This window comes from Nelumbo lutea, chromosome 2 (assembly GCF_056320005.1).
Source record: "Nelumbo lutea isolate HS-2025 chromosome 2, American lotus-T2T, whole genome shotgun sequence".
Taxonomy (NCBI): Eukaryota; Viridiplantae; Streptophyta; class Magnoliopsida; order Proteales; family Nelumbonaceae; genus Nelumbo; species Nelumbo lutea.
This window is the reverse complement of record NC_142685.1, coordinates 54,268,309-54,289,343: the sequence shown is the minus strand read 5'-3', so window position 1 is coordinate 54,289,343 and position 21,035 is coordinate 54,268,309. Positions and strand designations below refer to the sequence as shown.

Genomic DNA, 21,035 nt, shown 5'->3' with positions numbered 1-21,035 from the left:
AGATAAAAGTGCAAAACATGAATTAGAAGTCTAAATAACTTGAGCAATCTGCCCAGGCCCAATAAAAGCTGCCCAAGCCCATTCTGAGTTGTGGAGAATTAGTCTTTCTTATGCATTTGCATCATGCAAATATGTTCTCATCTCAACCATTCACCATGTGATTTTTAAACCTCCCAAGCCCCAACCATCGCTGGACTTACTGAACCTTCCAACTATCTGTTGGACAACTTGATTGCCTTCAGCCAATCTTCCCATTTCACCATTGTTTTTGAACTCCTCAGAGGCCAATGATATTTTATCCATCTCATCATGGAGGGACAGTCAGGTTACAAGATTGAAAGCAATGTTTGACTGGAACAGTTATTTAGTACATTGCCAGGTTTTGTTTTACGGAGATTTTAAATGATTTAGATTTAGGTTGAATTTGAGGCTGAGACAGTTAATAGGTCAATCTCACATTATCTGCTGTTCAGTTCTCGCTGGTCTACGGGTGTAAACGGATCGAATTTGAATTGAATTAGATAATATCCGAATTTGAATCCGATTAAAAAAATTCGATTTGATATCCGACGGATATTTAAAATTAATATCTGAATTCGACTCCGATTAAATATTTGAATATTCGATTCGATTCAAATTCGATTAATTAATTATTTTAGATAATAAATAAATATTTTATTGATATAAAGTACATAAATATATAAATTATTTATATAACTTAAATATTATATATAAATTATATAAAATATTTTATATATTATATATAAGAATAAAATAATCGATCGAATTCAGATATTTATCGAATCGAATCAGGTCATATCCGGATTCGAATCCGATTAACTATTCAGTAAGAATAGAATATCCGAATTTGACCGATTAAATATTCGAATTATCCGAATTCGTTTCAATTATATCGAATATCGAATTCAAAATCAGATTTTCGAATACCATTGACACCCCTTCTCAGTCCACTACTTTGTTCATTCCAGAACTATTTTGCACATTGCACACTACTAGCTGAAAGCACCTTCCCTCTCCCTCCAACACAAACACTATATATATGATCAACATATACTACAATTACAATGGTATGAGATGAATTTCTTCACTTCTTAATCTTCCGGTCTGTCTCTGTTCCAAAGTTTCCAAGAAGTAAAAATCAAAGCTCAAACGGAACTTTCATGGAGGGTGGAAGTGAGAGGGAAGGAAGACAAAAGAATCCTAGGAAACTACGATTTTAAAAACCATACGTCAGCCACTTCATACAGAGAATAGGAGTCTATTTGAACAAGGCACAAATCCCTATTAAAACCGATTCCATCTCCAACTAGGAAGTAGGAACCTTCTTATACATGCCTAAGTCCTTATTTCATGCTTTACAAATAACGACTAGTAACCTTCTTCTTAAACTCCTCTACACTAGAGCTAAGTTCTGTTTTTGTAAAGGAAGCCATGGTAGTGCAGATAGAAGGTTTTTCCTCCCATCCTTTTCCTGTTTCTAGCTTTTATCCTAGTGATTTCTCGTTGGAGAAGACTGAAAAAGCCAAAAATGTGATAGTAGACGAAGAACAAGAAGAGGAAGATGATTTTGAATCTTTTCTTGAACTCGGAATCGGATCTGTCACAAGTATTGAATCTTCCCCCTCGCACAAGAGTATCTATTATGTGGTTACATGGGTTCAACCCAATGAGAGATATATAACTCCGGTCACCGTCGGCACACCAAACTCCTGTTGGAGAATGGTGTTTAAGATACAAAGTGGTGATCAACCCATTCATTGTGCTTCATTGAAATTAGAGGTCATTAGAGTCGGCTTCTTCAGCGAAATTGGTACCTCCACGGGTGAGATAGTAGTGGGCAGAGCTCGAATTCTCCTGCATTCGTGGCCCTCATCCTCGGTACGACATGTAGTGGAGCTCGTGAAGTTCGAAGAGTCTGGCTGCAAATTTCAAGGACAGATTGAATTGAGGATGTCATTGAAAAAGAAGAGAAAAGATTCCTTCGAAAGTTACAGGTAGCTTGAATTATGGGATATAACATATCTTGATTGATATTCATAATTCATCATAGGATATAGAATTTTATTTTTATGCATTAGAATGTAGAGTGATTAAACTCTTTTTTTCTGGTATGAATTTGGGTTTCTAGATTGGACCCATATAGAGTGATTTTTGCTTTCTTAATTATCTTTGGAGTTTGTATATGCCGTAAGAGATGAATGCTTGTTCTATCGAGCGGAATGCTTCTTTTCTTTTCTTTTCTTTTCTTTTTTTTTTTTTTTTTCTTTCCTGTAGAGCAAGAAAAGAGATGGTAGAGTGGTTCACAAAGAGAAGAAGCAATGATTTAAGGCAGCAGCAGCCTTTATTCGTGGCAATAGACAATCCAATAGAATTGCTCATTTTCTAGGAGGCCAAACCAAAACTGTTTTAGAGGGGAATGGATAGTTTGATTCGAAACAATGATTTAATAGCCTCTGGCTCTTCTTGATTTAATATATCTTCCTTTTTTATTTTTCTTTTAAAGAAAGTGGTCGACAAAAAGGAAATGGGATGAAGAGAGAGAAATACTGGGAGTGAAGAAGATAACTATTACATGGGTGTGTAATAGTTGTTATCGCATACACTGATTGATTGGTGCGGCAAGTGCGAAAAAAAAAAAGATGTTTGGGCATGAAACACTGTAGAATATTTTATCATAGTTTCATAATCAAACGAAGGAGATACAAAGCTAAGAAAACAAACAGAAAACCAACCAGTCTAAGGGGGAAGATGGGCGGAGAAGGTAGCAACCAATCGGGAGGACAGTGCCAACTATCCTCTAAGCCGGAAGCACCTTTGGAAGCCAGCAAATGCGCTGGGGTATTAGCATCCCTGCGCACAAAACTAAAGGACAAAACATCTGAAAGAATACTGTAGATATCAGTTAACAAACTTCAAACTTGAGGTTGAAATCTAAATGATCTTGATTGCAACACTTTAATCAGTCTGATTATCACTTTCCACAATTAAGTTTTGGAAACTCAACCTGGCAGTTTCCAAACACCACTGCTTAATGGCAAAGACCTCAGCATAAAGAGGAGACTACTTTGCGCAGACCACAACTTCCAAAAAGAAAAGACCCAGTCTCATATCTGAACAAAACAAAGCCACTTTTACTGGTAAAAAAGCTATAATCTGTATTAGCTTTAAGAGCAGACCCCAGTAGGGGGAGCCCACCTATCAACCGCATCATTCTGAACCAACTTAGTGGAAGAGTCGATTGATCTGAGAGGGGAAGCTTTCATCACTTCCTCCATCCACCTGCTTGCAATAAGAATTGACAGCCCTAGACTAGGAGTTACATCATTAAAAACAAAGGCATTTCTAGCTTTTCATATGCACCATAACAGATAAACAACAAAAGGGAACAAAAGAGAGTCCACCGCTTCTAGAGGTTTGTCTTGGCCAAGCCACCACTCCCACCACTGTGAGAAGGTAGATAAGTGAAAATTTATCAACAATGAAAGCCAAAGGAGATCCAAACCAAGATGCTCTCGCGTGGTTACAGAAAAAAAAGGCATGCATGTTAGTTTCAGGTCCCTCTAAGCAAATAGGACAGTGATTGTTTTGTTGTATTTTTCTTCTGACAAAACTTGGTTCGTTGCCAAACTATTTAAGCAATTAACACCTCCACAAAAAGTATTTCAGTTTGGGTGGGACTTTCGGAGTCCAGGTTTTGTTCCACATACTAAGTTGCATCACATTCTGACTGGATTCCCTAACAATTGCCTCTGCCTTCTGCATCACTAAGTAATATGCTGACTTCACTGAGAACTGGCCTTTGGGGTCTGGGAGCCACACAAGCCTGTCATTATCATCAGCCATGGGGAGCCCTCACTACTAGAAAAATCACCTACAGAGGCAACAAATAATGCCTCTAAAGATAGAAAAACTCAGGTGATTGCCTCTAAATGTTATAGAGGCACCTGACTTATAATTAGAGACACATCTGATAAGTGCCTCCAAAAATGAGATATTGAGGCACATAATCTTGCCTCTAAAACACTGATGCTAAAAGCATTTTACAGAGGCATGTATGAATGCCTCCGAAAGTAATTTTAAGAATCCTATTTAAACTTTATGCAACACTTAAAACTGCCACTAAAGTATTATTTGGTCTTATTTAGAAGCACTTGTGACTGCCTCTAAAGATCATTTATTTGTGTTTTGAAAAGTTGTTTTATCATATGCAAAGCTTATGTAAACCTATATACAAACATTTAATTTGCTATCTAAAACAATTCATTCACATATTTATTAAAAGATAACCATTGTTTCTGAATATCGTTTCATATTAATTGATACAAATTCAAAGAGTAAATAACAATCCATCTACAAAAAATATGGAATAAAAAATACAAAAAACAATTCACTTCCTACTCTAAGAAAAGAAAAAATATATTTCATTTCGACGCCATCTACATTCTCTTTCTTCTACAATCTGCAAGAAAAAAATAAAACAACAAAAAGCAAAAAGAATTAGTCAAATTAGTAACTATAATTTTTCAAAAGCACAAGATCTTTAACCATCTAATTACATATATATTGCATGATTCTTACCTTAAAAACAACCTGTGGAATGTAGCCTATTCCTAGTCTTGTATCAAAACCTTAAACCCATAACCTAGTATATGTCAAAGTAACCTTAAACCCATACCCTTGCATCAAAACCTTTGGAAGGTTACCTTCAGTCTGAAACTCTTGAGAGTCTCCTTCAATGGGTCAAGAGAAGAATGTTTCATAGAATGCTCCTTCCATTCATCGGACAGCTTTTGTAGAATGACAACACTCACCTCTTTGTTATCCAGGTAAATCTTGTCCTGTTTTCACCATGTTAGCAAGAAAAAGACCAAAAGTCATGATATAGTAGCTATGAGCCATCCTCTAAATGTAAAGTGCAATACTAATGATTCAACTTGCTTACCCAAATTTTGTAGCAATCAGGGTTTTGAGTCAAACACCAGATAAAAACAGCAGCTGCTTCTTTGGATGGTTCAAAAGTGCCTGCAAAAGGGAGTTTTTGTGTCAAGCTCTGAGGTATTATCTGACCTGATAAGAAAAAGGAAATAAAGGGCGTCCATGAATAATGAACATACTTTCCTCTGTTGCTTGAACTGCAATCCTGAGTATTTGCTGAGAAACTTGCTTCATTGCTTTACTTCAGGGGCACCAGAAAGTGCCAGCTCCTTCAAGGAGGGATATATCGCCTCAAACCTTTCAGTAGCCTGCACAGAAACAAGTTCAGAAGACTGCCTACAACTCCTACCAGTATAACAGGACCAATCAGATTGCATTTCAATGATCTAATCCTACAAATACTTCCTAACAAAACCCACCTTAACTCGAACTGAAGGAGCAGGGAAAGTGCTTCGCATCAACATCTCAAAAGCTGAAGGTGGCACCAACCGCTCCCCTTTTCTGACAGAACCATACAATAAAATAGATCGAGCTTTGGGGGCAGACAAAATTCTGCATCAAAGAATACAAGGAACTTTCAGATCCACAACACAATATACTAATGGGAAGATTATATTTCAATCAAACATTCACACCTTTCAACTAACTGCAAGACCAAGTCTCTGGATTGTGGATTACAGTTTTTCCAATTGACTATAGCCAGGAGGTTATGTAGCTATGCAAACATTCCTACAACCAAGTCTCCTTGACAGGCCTAAATAAATTGATTTCAATATTAGGTATAAAGAGAATATAAACACAATTTATTTGTAGAAAATCCATATGATAAATGATCAATTCTTACTTGAGCAATCATCCATACAAGAAGTAGAAGTTTATCTTGCCCTTGAAACTTGACACTCTCCCTCAGTACTGGCAATATACTGATTAAGATATCAGGTTTACGTCGCAGAACCAATGCTAAAACTACAAATATAGCGACCTGCAACTCAAGATAGATATCAATTACTGGATGCAAGTAAAGATAGCCAGGGAATAGCAATTACATTACACATGTCCATTCACAACAATCTTTTCTGGGACAAGTTACAATAAAATTATTGAGAAAGAAAATATATACTTCACTACTCTCGAACATACTTATAGGAGTAGGATAGTAGCAATACAACAGCCATTAGCTAACAGCTCCGTAGCCTCCATACAGTACAAAAATAAAACAAGTTTTTCCCTAGACCTGGCATTCCCCATTATAGCTCTCCCTTGTTAACTCCCATCCTAGCTAGACTATCTGCTAAATTGTTAGCAGACTTGGAGATCATCCAACCGAACAAGCAATTCAGATTGGAAGACAAAGCTGTAGTTTCTTTAATTTTAGATCCAAGAAACCAACGTTCTTCAGATTCTTTATTTTGATCATTTCCTTTGCCCAAATGCAACAAAATCACTGAACAGGTTCTTTCATACTCATTTAGGGGTGATTTAGTCACTAACAATACAGTGCTAGATTTATGTTGCTTTACTTCCTCCAAGGTTGATAGTACAGTAGATTAGTAACGAACAATGATGACAGGTCAGTCTTCAACTTGGGCTTTTTAAGTTGAAGATTGATCTTACAAGATTAGTAACAAACATAATCATAGCAATCACTTTCCTTTTACAAAATACCAAACTTTCATTAAGTTGTCATAGGAAACAAAAAAGGAAAACAGGTTCCACTTACTAGGAAAATTTAAAAAACAGAAGCATATAATGTCTAATTTTTATTTTATTTTTATTTTTTTTTAAAGTGAAGTATTTTATGTCTATTACTCTAGGAACATAAGACAATATGCAAGTACTCCCTCAAATTACACCAAGATTGATCTTACAAGCATGCCATTTTTCTAAAAAGCAACAGCGAGAAGATTGCACTCAGTGGCCACACCTTGTCCAAGCAGTTCCACTTAGTTTTCCAATGCAAATTGTTTTCATGTCGTGAGCTCCAAAATTAATTAAAACCACCTGGTTTGGAAATAAATTTGTTCCCAAGACAAAAGGTCAAAATACAGTAAACATGCTCTTGGTTGTACATGTTCATTTTCAAAACTGAAACAAAAAAAAAAAAAAAAAAAAAAACATATTATTGAATCTCTGGTTAAAATAAATCATATGATTTCTATACTAACAATATTTTATTTTTTGTTTTGAAAACCATCATTTTGATGGCTTTAAAAACATGAATTGTCTTTTAAAACAAACCCAAATTGTTTTTGCTTTTCAAAACAAAAGCACAGATCAAGAGTGAGTTCTTGTTTTTTCACTGATGTAGCAATTTCAGAAACAAATGAAAATAAAAACATTCATGTTGTAGAACACCCCCTAAATAGTTCATCCCAATTGCCTTACACTTGTTCAACATTTATGGTCATCTTATTGCTGGATGACAGGATTCCCATGAGAAATATTTGCTTGAAGATTAACCACATCAGCTCCAAAATGTTGTCTCTTATTCCTTGAAATCACGGATCTCCATTTATTTTTCCCATGTGACCTGAATGCTGATGTAGCATTTGGCAATAAGATGGCACACTACTGATGATTCCACATGCACATCAATAGACATAATTAGCTAGAGCGGATTCTTGAATACATGGTGAAAAGACAATAGACAGACCTCTATTTTGTGTTGTTGACTTGGGGCAAACAGAACACAGCTGGTCATTTCAGCAACTTCATGGGAACTGCAACACCTCAACAGAAGACCGGATCTCACTTCAATATATGATCAAACAAATGAATCAACATTTTACCTCTAGGTGTGCGTAACAGAGCTCAGTGGTCCACAATCTATTTGCATGAGTGTAATGCATAGCACATGCAGAGGGAATCATCTCTTCAACTTCATCCTATCCAAGAAGTATCAATCTTATACAATCAATCTATAGAAGTATTAACCAGATAAATCACTTTTTCCTCACAAAGAAATGCAAGTTCATGTTTTGGCCCTGCCCCACCTTTCACCAAGTGAACATCATGAGAGGTGTATTCTCTACCTACAGTTGCTCTCAAGGAGAAAGAGACCACATTTGGAGTCCTGTAAAAGGGCACACTAAGTGTGACTGTCCTGACCTCATCACAACCTCCAAATTGTTCCAAATCTATAAAGGCATGTTGAGTTGAATTCTCTACAGCCATCATTATCCACAATTTGTCCTCTAATGAAATATCATATAGAGAAATCTGGAATGGAATGCCCACAGGCAATCCTGATACAAAATGAAAAGGGATTTCAGAGTCATTACTAGGGATATCTGGTTCTACTCTCATATGCTTGAATCTTCCATTGTATACAACCTGCTTGAGGGAGAAGAATTCAAGTAACCTCTTAAAACTCAAAGGATCATATGAAGCTCCATCATCCTAGGGACCCAACTGAAGGAGCAATTTCTGTAGTTCTTTAACAAAATTGGAGGGTTCAATAGTTCCTTTCCCACAAAGAAGTTCTATAAAGGAAATTGTAGTATACAATCTATTGAGTGTGATAAGGTGACAGCATATTTCAACCTTGCACAATCTCAACACACAAGTCAAAAGTATCAATTCTAAGACATGAAATTCTTCTTCTATGCTCTAACTTGAGAACTTGTGCCTCAATCCGCTGAGACCAGATTCTAGTTTCTCCAATAAAAGATCCAACCTTCCAACTCCATAAAATTGGAACATTTTCTTTCGCAGAAAATGCTCCCGTATCTTTGCTAGCAGTTGGATTACTCGAAGATATTGGGATGTAGAGGCTAAAACATCAAAAGATCCAAGTGAATTAGTGGTAATTGTAGCCAACTCTTCCTTGCAGCTCCTGTATATCATAACAGAAGGCAGTCAACAATCAGCAAATTTACCATTACTCTAAAAGGAGAGAACTAACCTTACATACAGATACAATTATATTCAAGTATTAGCTTGAAGATGTGATGCACAGCCAAGGGGTTCATGACATTCCAATGGTAGTTGATGGAGCAATACTAACTAGGGGTACAAATTGGGTCAGCCCCCCCGGAAAGAGTTAGGTTGGATAAACTGGATTAGGCATAGGAAAAATGCCAACTGATTTAAACCTAGTTGGATTAAGGTTGTGCCCCTTGAGCAGTGCAAAAAAGAACTAAAAAAACAAACAACCCAAAGCTGATCTCAGATTATACTAGTAACATCAATACAAACATATGTATATTATGTGCTTATTTAAATGTTACCTCTGATATTGTTTTGAATAGTTAATATCCATGGTAAAACATAAATTAGTAAAAGTTTTTCACAGCAGATAAAAACTACCTAAAGACCATCAAATTCTAACCCATGCATTTCTTATCCAACATCACAATTAGACCTGTTCACGGGTTGGGCTTCGGCCTGACTTTACACTATGTTGGGCTCGAGCTTCGGGACGGGCCCATTCAAAATTCGGCAAAAGCCAACCCTAAGCCCAGCCCTTGAACAAGTCTAATTAGTAATCATGATCCATAAGTATCCACTCAAAAAGCAGAAATCCCTATTGTTCTGTCTGCATCTCCACCTTCCACTCTGCTTTCCTTGCCTTGACTAACAAAAGTAGCTCTTTTGTTTTTTCCTAATTTCTCTTTTTTTTTTCTTTTTGCAATTTAGGGTTAGTTCAATTGATAGATATCACAATTTCTATGGCACATGAGCTCATGGATGAATTGAATGATTTATTGCTTTGTCTTTGTGAGCTTCTTAATGACTGAATCTAAATGGGTTGTTTACTGTACCCTCAACTATGTTATTATTTAATAATTGTATCCCCAAAAGACAAAGCAATAAGTCATTCAGTTCAGCCACTTCACCCATTCTCAAATGGCCCCTTAGGTATAGCCCCTTGGGTTAAGATTGAGGTTTTATTACTTTAGGTTAGGCAAGGAGGCCCAAGTTGCACACTACACTGACTACATTGACTACATAACCAATAGAAATGATCAAACCAGCCAAACAAAAAGTAAGATACAAATCCAAAAATTGACTCTTAAGATGGTCAAGTTGGGCTGGTTTTTTACCAAGGTGATCTTTATGTCAGTTAAGGTCTCTTCCCAAACCTACATGGAAAAATGCAAGACAGAAAGAAGAAAAAAAAGGAAAAAGTGGGTAGCCATATCCTCCTTATGGCCCCTTCAAATCTAAGTGATTGCTGTCTCCATCACGTCCAAAATGCATATAGCTTCTCCTGGAGATATTTGTGTATCAAGCTTCCACAAAAGAGAACATTCCCACAGACCAAATGAAAGCTTATGTTACAACCTACACTATGACAAGGGTTACATGCTTCCACCAGGGACCAGGAGGAGAAGGACTACAAAATGAAGTAATGATTGAGCTATTTAGTCTGTAAAAAAGCAAATGACAAAGATTAGAACCTTAATGTCCTTAGTACTTCAGTGGTGTATCCTGACTGTATGTATGGCCAAGTTTCTGCAACTACTTTAAAAATACGTTTCACAGAGATTGTGACCCATTCTTCAAATTCGGTTGATGTATGACTTGGGACATACATAGATTGAGCATCAGAGCTATTACCACAGTTACTGATTTGTTGCAAGAGAACTTCTAGAGGATTAGCTCCCTCATGATCACTGTGACTTGGGCCACCACCTTCAGCAACGGGTAAGACAAGCTCATTTCCCCTAAAAGTTCAACTCTGTGGCAAGAGGTAGAATGGATCCACTGTAGTGAAACAAGTAAGCTAAAATGGCATCTCAATTTGTAGAAACATTCAATGAGCGAGAGATCCTTCCAAGAAAAGGAAGTGCATAGGAAAATATTCTTGGTGGAATGTTGCAGGGACTATGTTCATGTGAAAGAGGTACTGAGATGGCTAACACCAACAATGCAGCTACATTTGCACTATCAAAACACAATTCTCCTTCACAGGAAGGCTCCATCTGAAGCAAGAGAAAAGGAAAGTTGATGCAATTAGCATTTTGAGTTTGATGTGGAGAAAGCAGAGGCAGTTTAGTAATAAGACAATAAGGAAAACTCTAATAAAGAAATGGGGGAAAATGAATGCAAGGAAAAGAGAAAATATAGCAGTAACTCTAAGCTTCACAAAGGAACCTATTTTGAGACATTACATTTTTGTATAAAGAAAGACAACCCCAAGAAGGCAACAAACCAGTAAGGGAATATATATATATAAGGATTCTTCTAAAACTTCCACATTTCCTTCCGAGCCATAGTGGATGTCATAATGTATCACATCTTGAATAATTGAAATCTAGTAAATTGCAAGTTATATCTGCACAAAAAGTTATGCAAAAAAGATGTCTATTATATATACTCATCCAAAATGAGTGAAAATTTCCAATCATCTAATTGTTTAGAATATCTATTTTCAGATGCTAGTACCCAATCACTATGTGAACAAATGAGTGAAAAATGCACTGCTTTTACTTGTATGATAGAAAAATACTGAATTATTGACGGTTTAAAATACCAATACTAGCCAGTTGATTACACAAGTAATCCAGACTGTTCATTCACCTGACAACCAGAGAAAGGACAAAAGTTGTACGCATTTAGCCTGGAGAACAGATTCATGTATTATTAGTGGGTTTCCTTTTCTTCTCTGGAGAGGGTGGAGGAGCACTGTGGTCATGTCAGAGGGAGTCATAGGTTTCAACAAGTTAGTTCCTGCTTTCAGAGTGGCTTCCAAGAGGGGAAATGCTCCCTAAAAGCATCATAGCCACCTCCAGATAGTTGTATACCCCATATTAATAACAAAACCAGAGCCAAAGATCAACCAGTAATCCATGCAACCCCATTCGTGGTGCTGCCTTGAGATGGTATTTGACTATTTGAGACAGGTTTGATTAGCTTCTGGTGAGTGGTGAAAATAGTTTCAATCTTCCAAAAACTGCTATTCTCATTGATCAAGCTAGGAATTGACTCTTTTTTATTTATTCATGACAATTGAAAATAAGTTCCAAAAGTTAGGTGATAATATGCAACATCTGACGCCAGAAATGAAGCTTAAGAGTAAAATTGAGAGAGGAATGCTAACAACCTCTTGAATGACCTCCTTTATAAAGCTGACCACGAAGTTCCCATGATTTTCTACCAATATCAAATAATAAGGGGAAGATATCAGCTTCATCCTGTGGACAATGACAGAATGATGAGATTATGGATCATTGAACAAACACAACATGTATTACCAAATCAGTGCATGTTGGACTTAAGATATTGATCCAATAAATCATGGAAGTCAAGAGCAAAAATCATTGCAATGCATTAGACAAGAAACTGTGTTCTGTTCAGAAAATTCTGATGCAAAAATTGATTAAGCATTTTTGAAAGCAGAAACTACTCAAACCTTTCCAATGCTTTATGAAACCAGCTAAAAGTTACCCCTGCTTTTGAACAATAATCTTGGACATCCCTTATCACATATATTTTACTTGGCATAGACCTCCAAATTTTCTGGTTTTCTCTCTACACTTTATCCCATCTCTGTAACTGTGATTACCATCTTATCTTTATGAGAAATGTGAGTCTCATCTTGCTCTCCATTTGGGTATTTTTGCCAGAGTTGTCTAGAGAAAGAAAGGTTATGAGTGGATGAAGAAATGAAAGCTGGCCTCAGTACTGTCAAAAGCCCACTTGGGTATTTAACTCTCCATCCATGTATAATTTCTATGTAGCCATTAATGTTGAAAATTACCCTGTTTTATTCTTTACCTACTCTGCTTTCCGTACACAATGCTTCATCATTTGCCATATCTGGTCCATGCACAGGACAAGCTGCAGAAAACCATGACCACATTCTACAAAAAATTAATCTCTTTTAATCCATTAGATTGCTATTTTATTTAACTTGTTAGATATTTTTAATTGTAGATTTTTTTGTATGAATGGCACAAATTTGCTAGTCATATCTAACAAGGTTTGCTCATAGTAAGATACAAGACAGACAAACAAAAGACTTATCATCCACGAGATTTCTGAGTTTATGGGGCTTTCAATCACTCAATTGGATTGATTTTGGCACCAATAATTTCCATGAATGAGACCCACTGAATGAATAGCTCTACTTGCATTCATGTGTTCCACATTTCAGCTATAATGGGAGAGAAGTCTTGCCTTATTATCCAGTACTGTGATCAGACAAGCTTTACATGAACATACATTTCAAAATTATGTCTGAGTTGTGCAATCAGATAGGCTATTGTGTGAGATCAAGAACATTAAATTTCTATCATGGTCCCCCCTCCTTTTTATCATCATCTCCTCTCTAGAAAAACATGATAGTGACTACTTGGCCCTTGCCTGTAGCTCTTTTGCAAGTGGATTCTTTGGAACTTTTGTCGCCAGATGACACCGACAGGATGGAAACCAACCACTGGTTGGCCATTGAAGGTGTAAGTCAATAGCAGCCAATTTGGACCAACTTAACCAAGAAAAAAACTTGTGTATTACTTTTGCTGAAACATGTGGAGTCTAGTCCTCCCAATAAAATTCAGTTCTAAGTGGCTAAATTAGACAAATTATAGCCTAGAGCCCACCAGAAATCTAGTCAAGTTGAATTCATTTGGCTTAGTTCAGAAATGACATCAGAAGATAGTTATAAGCTGTCGTCATTCAAAATGCTCAACACCATCAATTGACAATGTATTTGTATATTAACTAAGCTGGATGACTATCAAACAATCAATCACGTCTCTTTCTAATGGTCTCATATTTTCTGCAGCTTATGCAATCCCTGATATGTCTTGAAACTGCACAGAAACTAAAGGCTTTGTCTTGATGTGGCGTGCTCAGATGGAGGCCTTCAATGTCAAGGTTCTGTTTGACAACACTGTAGATGTTTATGGATTTTGGTACAGAATTTTGTTAGTATTAGATTTTCTTGATTATTGTCATCTTAAAATCAACTCTAATGAATCATTCATCTATGATACAAATAACACCAATATTCCTGAATTAGATTTTGGTACAGAAGTAGTAAATCATGTTCCATCAAAAATATTTAAATCAATAAAATCAATATTCCAAAATACTAAATCTGGAATTAGAATTTGAAAAATAGAAATTCATATATGATATCATCAGAAATAGCAAGCATAAATTGCAGATTCTCGGAGCTGTACGTAGAAAGAGATGTTAAGTCTGTGGATCCAAGATTTGGAATCCTAAACTAGCACCAACGTCCATTCTTTTAGTCCAGTGTCTTTCTTCAAATCTGTTACTGATATTGCTTTTGCCTCATTCTGCGTTACAACTTCCTATCAGCTAAATCCTTTGGAATGGAGTGGGAGGAGGTGAAGATTGATTATTTAGAAGAGGAAAAAGAGATTAGAATCAATCTGCTTTCAAAAACAGACCTCAAGCGAACTAAGAAAAAACTAAAATTTCCAAGCCCTAACCTGTTTCGCCGTTGTCGTTTTTGAGGTGATTCGTTCTTCTTATCCACTCAAATCTTTAAAGAATGGAGGTGGAGATGTTAAGTCTCACTGCTTCGCTACTGAATGGAGGAGGAAAAGGAGAAGTGTGTATCGTCATTTGCATTTTGGGCATAATCGCATATAAGAATGAAAGAAAAAAATTAAGTGTCGTAAATTGTATTTAATACCTAAACTACCCTTAGTAGCATGAAGTACAAGAGGCTTTATGTAGATGCCTCTAGATAAGTTCAGCAAAACTGTCGTAATTGACTTAGAGGCATTTTTCCCTCCCGCCCTATTGCTGAGAAAATTGCACTGAGAAATGATGGGATGTAAATAGAGCCGAGATTACCCGATTCTTCTAGGCTTTAGAGTCTGAGTCAATCAAGTCCTTAACTTTCAATCCTGACCTCTCAGAGTTGTAAGGGCCAAAATGTTTAAAATAGGGGATGTCAGGGATCCAAGGGTCTTCCACTAGGTCTACATTAAGGCCATTAGTAATTTTCCAATAGCTTCCTTCCTACAATCATACTCCTAAAACCCCAAGAACAGTTGATGGGAGATTTGACAGACCAAAAGCATTTACCTCTAAGATACTTACCTTCTACCAATCTGCTCCACAAACTAGATTTATTCTCAACAAATCTCCATGCAAGCTTAGCTAGCAGGGCTAGATTAAATAGTTTAGGGAATTCTGTTGCTCATATGTGTTGGCCCAACGGGGTCTAGAAGAATCTGGCTCTTTTTCTGGTAATTGCCCCGTTTGGCTAAGTTGTTTGGCTAATCAAGACTGGATAAACATGCTCTTTTGATCTCTAACCCTTGCTTTCCCTACGTTTTCTTTAAAACCAAACATAGTCTTATTGTACCTTATGATGTATTTGGTTGCAGTGCAATTTTATTTGCATTAATACAAATGCATAAGAGCGCAAATGAAAAAAAATGCAATTTCTTATTTAATTTTGTTTTGGGTTTTATTTTATTCTGATTTATGTCTTAATTTACTTTATTTCTATTGCAATCAAACAAAATAAGCTAAAATTTGAAACAGAAAAATGTCAAATTTACACTAAAATCATTTACACTGCCATAATTTTGCATCAATGTAAATTTATTTGCATTGCAGCCAATTAAAGACAGCCTCAATTCCTTGTAAAGTCTTCAAAAGAAACCCGTGTACTGAGTAAAATTGATATATGGATTGCCTATTTGCCTGTTGGGCTTCAAAAGGAAAAAAAGAATAAGAAAACAATGGGAAAAGCAACACCATGATTTTTTGGTGGATAAAAGGAGGAGTTACACAAGCCTAAGTAGATCGACCCCAAATATCACTCAAATAAATACACTATAGATTACTAGAGAGTGATGAAACATTGACGGGGAGGGAATTAGAAGAGGAAATGAGAGCTTGACGCACCAGCCAATCCACTGCTTGATTTGCTTCGGGATAAGAGTGAGCGTAGACAACACCATACTGCAGCCACTCAGCCATCCTCCAGCAAGAGTCCAGATTTCCTATTTACTTTTCCTACGGACTCTTTATCGGCCGTGAATTGGAGTTATACATCTCTCAATAAATAATAGAGATGCATGACTCCAATTCACGGCGAATAGTTATACATTTATCGTGGTCGAACCAATAGAATATGCTTTGGTATCAAGGACATTCCCTACGTTGTTCTTAGCTATACAAGCAATTTTTTTTCAAAAACACAGAATTCATTCAGTACTATTTGAGAATGCACATGTGCTGACTATCTCCTCTAGCTATGGGCGCAAAATGTTCTGATAGCCACGTAGGAGGAGTGCCAAGAAATTCAAAAAGCTCCCTTCTTTTACATCCTTCATGAGCCATTACATGGGCTAATTTTAAAGTACACGATATATATTGAAAATTACAATATTCAAACTGTTTGACCAGCTGTTGAATTAAAATAAAATAGTAATTGATGGAGGGTGATTTGGCCCGACCTCGTAGTACGGGTATACGTGGGCGTGACCTTGTTCAAGCGATGATTCAGCGTGACAGTACAGCAAGCGTAACCGCAACTCAGAGGGAAGGTCCTACCGAGCTCAGCCTGGCAACTCGGCGGGATAGGCTACTCACCGGGAGCTGCCTAGCCTGCACCTCCTCCCTGAGGCTAAGGCACCCCAAGCTGCCTCCGAGCTCGGGGCCCCCTGACCTTTCTTAATACCCGAGCTCCTCCTAGTGAATCTCAGGCCACTCGCAAATAGAAACACCCCAATCTACCTCTAGGTACCCCGGGGTGAAGATAGCTCAGGCCAAACAACTCGGCATAGCTTGCCACAAGCAGTTCACTGCTTGCGGGATAGCCCGGCGTAGGGTAACTCGCAAAAGAGCAGTTCGGCATATCACAGGAAGATCTCCTACCCGACCACTATATCGACAAATCCAAGGATAGCAACCACGTTCCTCGTTAGACAGTGTCATGCCTATCACCTTTAGAGGGTGTCTTACACCTAACAAGCACTTACCCTGCAATGACGGCCCTGCGCGTTCCACTTCAGCCCTGCCTGTAATGGCTGCGGCAGGCTGACAATGGCGATTATACTTGCCCTATCAGAGGCCAGTGGGCCTGATGCAACGGAATTCTATTATAAGGAGCTTACTATCAAAGGACAGAGGTAACTTCTATCACTCACGCTATCTACACTCTTAGCCTTGATCCTCTCCTTGCTTCTTCGACAGAATACTAACTTAACCATCGGAGTGTTCCCGTCGGGCGAACCCCCGGGGATTCTTCTCCTTTTCCATCTCAGGTACCTTTCAGGAGCCATGCAAGTGCCAACTAGGAGTGACCGGATTGCGCACCATCATTTGGCATCATCTGTGGGAACCGCTTCTAAAAGCCTTCCCCTAAACTTTCACAGTTCTTCTTTCTCTGAAAACCCAGCGTTCATGGCTTCTTCAAGCAATGCTGGATGTAGTATGGAGATGGATAACATCAGGGAACAACCCCAAGTTCCCACGGTCTGCATTGGGAAGTTCATCATTCCCCTCTCGGTGGATGGAGTCCCTAGCCTGAACATGCCACGAGCAGTGGCACCTGTGGGTGTTTCCCTTCCCCCCTTTGTTGAAACGACCTTTGCTGAACCGACTGTTGTCCCTCTAGCGACCAGCCGGAACTAGCTCGACGATTTGATGTAGTGCATGCGGGCCATGCAAGCCCAAGTGCAGTAGCTCCAGCAACACCAGCTTTACCAGCAGCAAGTGTTGCACCACGTCTCCCAGTACCACTATCAGCAGCAATTCCCTCAGATGCCTCAGCCTCAACTCCCTCCTCGGCACCCAGCCTCATAGCAAGCTAGGTCTCGCCACCAGGATGAACGCCCTTCTCGCCAAGGAGAAGCTTCCCAAAACCCCCCTAAGAGCCAAGCCTCCTCCCGCGACAGACAAGAAAGACCGGCCACTCCGGTCTCGCCATGGGTAGTCAGGTCGGGAGGACCCCAGCTCGCCAGGTCTACATCACCTCGGCAATCAAAGTTTGAAACCCCACTTCTGGAGAACCGGTTCGAGATCCTGGCTATAGACTCTAAGAAGGATCCCTCTATCCGCAACCATCACCAATAGCCGGAGCTACTTCCTACACAAACCATTCCTGACAGTACGGAGGTGAACAGCACCAATGCGGAGCCCGCCAAGAAGCAGAGACACTATTGCCGAGCTTGTCGATCTACCACCCACAACCTCCCCGAGCTCGAAGGCAGGGAAGAGGTAAGCTCTTGTGAAGTTAAAGCTCCCTTTCTTTCTATTCCTTCCCCCCTGTCTTTCGAGCTCCTGGCTGTTCCAATGCCTAAGGACTTCAAGCTCCCCCCTCTCGACAAGTATGATGGGTCGTTCGACCCAAATGATCATGTAGACGCCTTCCAGTCGCAGATGACCTGGCTTGGGCCAATGAGTCTTGCATGTGTGTGGCTTTCTCCACCACTTTCAGAGGAGCGGCCCACACATGGTATCGGAACCTAGCACCTGGATCGATAAGAAGTTGGGTGCAGTTCGCACAAGCCTTTACGTCCCACTTCGTCACCAGTAAGCAGTGCCCGCGAACTGAAGAAAGCCTCCTCAACATAGTACAGAGAAAGGGAGAGTCCATCCGTGGCTATATCAAGCAGTTCAACGATGCATGTATGCAGATACCACGCTTGGACCCCGCAGTGCACCTTGCAACAGCCAAGAAGGGCGTGACGTACAAAGAATTCAAGTGGCACATGGTAGTCAACCAGCCGGCGACCATAACTGAATTTCTCAAGCTTACGGATAGGTTCATAGCCGCGGAAGAAGAGATCAACCAGAAGGGCGAGAGCGCGCCTGAGAAAAGAAAGAGGGAAGGAGAACCTTCCAACTAAGGAGACAACCGAAAGAAGAAGGATGTAGCTCAGGGGGCAAAGGTGGGTTAGTCGTTCCGAGCTCCTATAGCGGACCGAACTTATTACACCCCACTAAATGCGAAGCGGGCCAAAATCCTGATGGCAATCAAGGATGCCCTGTACGTGAAGTGGCCACCCCGCTTGTGGGGGAATCCCAATGAGAGAAATAAGAAATTGTATTGTAGTTTTCACAGAGATCACGGTCACAGTACCGAAAATTGTAAGAACCTCCGCGACGAGGTAGAGGAGCTCATCCGTCGTGGATATTTAAGGAATTTTGTACAAAATAATAACAATAATAATAATAAGGCAGGTCAGCAAGGGGAGCACGGTAAGGATGCTCCCAAGTCCAGCAACAGGTTGGCCGAACAGTCGCAGAGGTAGCCTCCAGAAGAGAGGCCGGTTCGGGGCACCATCCACGTGATAGTGGGAGGCTCGATCGTTGCAGGTTGTACCTCAGCAGTAGCTCGGACGTCAGTTCGCGAAGCTGCCAGGGAAGAACAAAATCCTCCAAAGCGGCCGAAGACAGAAGAAACAATCTTCTTCACGGAAGACGATGCGCGAGGGGTCCACTACCCTCACGATGATGCGCTTGTCATAAAGTTAAGGATCAACGACTTCGAGGTCAGGCGCGTCCTCGTTGACTCAGGTAGCTCGGCAAATATTCTCTTCAAAGTCGCGTTCGACCAGCTTCAGTTGTAGGGAAGTGACTTGTGGCCCGCGAACGCTCCTTTGGTGGGCTTCAGCGAAGAAGAGGTCAGGCCCCTTGGGAAAGTAACAGTACCTATGGAAGTCGGCACATGGCCCTGCGTAGTCAGACTCAACCACGACTTCCTGGTGGTCGTGACCCCCTCCCCATACAATGCCATAATAGGTCGGCCGATCACCCATGTCCTACAAGCGGTGGTCTCCACTTATCATTTGGCAATGAAGTTCCCTACAGACTTCGGTGTGGGGGTAGTGCGGGGTGACCAGCTCGAGTCCCGCAAGTGCTATGTCGCCGCTCTAAAGGAAAAGAACAAGGTGGCCGACGACCTTGAACTGGAGCGGCCTACAGAGCAGGGAGAGGAACAAGCTGCACCCACGGAAGAAACAATTATTGTTCCGACTTCAGCAGCAGACCCAACTCGGACACTTCAGATCAGTGCTTCCGTCCAAGAACCTCTAAGATCCGAACTGGTAAGTTTCTTACTTCAAAACTTAGATATTTTTGCATGGTCCGCGGCAGAGATGCCCGGTATAGACCTTGACCTTATAACTCACAAGCTCAATACCGATCCTGTAGTTAGGCCCGTTAGACAGAAGAAACGCAACCTAGCCCCAGAGCGGTGGAAAGCGATCGACGAGGAGGTCGCGAAGCTCCTTGCAGCTGATTTCATAAGAGAAGTCCATTACCCAAGCTGGGTAGCCAACCCCATTCTGGTAAAGAAGGCTAACGACAAGTGGTGCATGTGCGTCGACTACACCGAACTAAACCGAGCCTGCCCAAAAGACTGCTTCCCGCTCCCCAGAATCGACCGCTTGGTGGACGCGACCTCAAGGCACGAGTTGCTGAGTTTCTTAGATGCCTATTCGAGCTATAACCAAATCAAGATGAACCCGATGGACGAAGAAAAGACTACCTTCATCACAAAAGTTCGGTCTATACTGTTACAAGGTTATGCCCTTCGGGTTGAAAAACATTGGGGCAACCTTTCAAAGGCTTGTAAATAAATTGTTTGAGCCATTAATTGGCAAAAAAGTTGAATGTTATGTAGACGACATGGTCGTCAAAACTGCTTGAACCTTAGTCTCCTTGAGGGCATCCTCGAAGATCTCGGTCTTCTCTTTGAGGTCGACACGGAGGGACTCCACCTCACACTCCAGCTTCCCTTTTGCTACCTTAGGCCCTGCACCATGAGCTTCAGGGAGTCTAGGTCTGCCTTGAGACTGTCCCGATTTTCCTTGAGACTGTCTCGGTCCGCCTTGAGACTGTCAACCTCAAGCCTCAAGGCTTCTTGGCCGACCTTAAACCTGTTCACTTTGGCCCTCAGTCTGTCCTTGTCTTGGGCCAGCTCGCTCTTCTCCGCCAATATCACTTCAATAAAGCTCTTATGAGTTGAGGCATCATTCTGCAAGTGGTGGATCTGACTGCGAGCTGCCCTCAGCTCGGTATGGGCTGCGCGTGATGACTTCTCAACTTCCAAGGCCCGTTTCAAATGCCGATCAGATTGAAAGGTCAGAGCACGCACGGCTGAGTTCACCTACAAGAAGGAGACCAGTCAA

General features: G+C 40.0%; 1 long non-coding RNA gene and 1 pseudogene across 2 annotated transcripts; one reads left to right on the top strand and one right to left on the bottom strand.

Annotated features, from left to right (window-relative positions):
* Positions 1–4,263: 4,263 nt before the first annotated feature.
* LOC148870774 (uncharacterized) lies at positions 4,264–15,956 on the bottom strand (annotated as a pseudogene). The gene is made up of 9 exons (XR_016108034.1): positions 15,799–15,956; positions 12,005–12,095; positions 5,801–5,938; positions 5,592–5,710; positions 5,376–5,508; positions 5,136–5,264; positions 4,964–5,043; positions 4,725–4,859; positions 4,264–4,480 (listed from the first exon to the last, which is right to left on the bottom strand). The product of XR_016108034.1 is annotated as an uncharacterized LOC148870774 (transcript).
* Positions 12,545–13,923, top strand: LOC148870775 (uncharacterized). Its single transcript, XR_016108035.1, has 2 exons — positions 12,545–12,604; positions 13,688–13,923. It is a non-coding gene; the product is annotated as an uncharacterized LOC148870775 (long non-coding RNA).
* Positions 15,957–21,035: the final 5,079 nt, after the last annotated feature.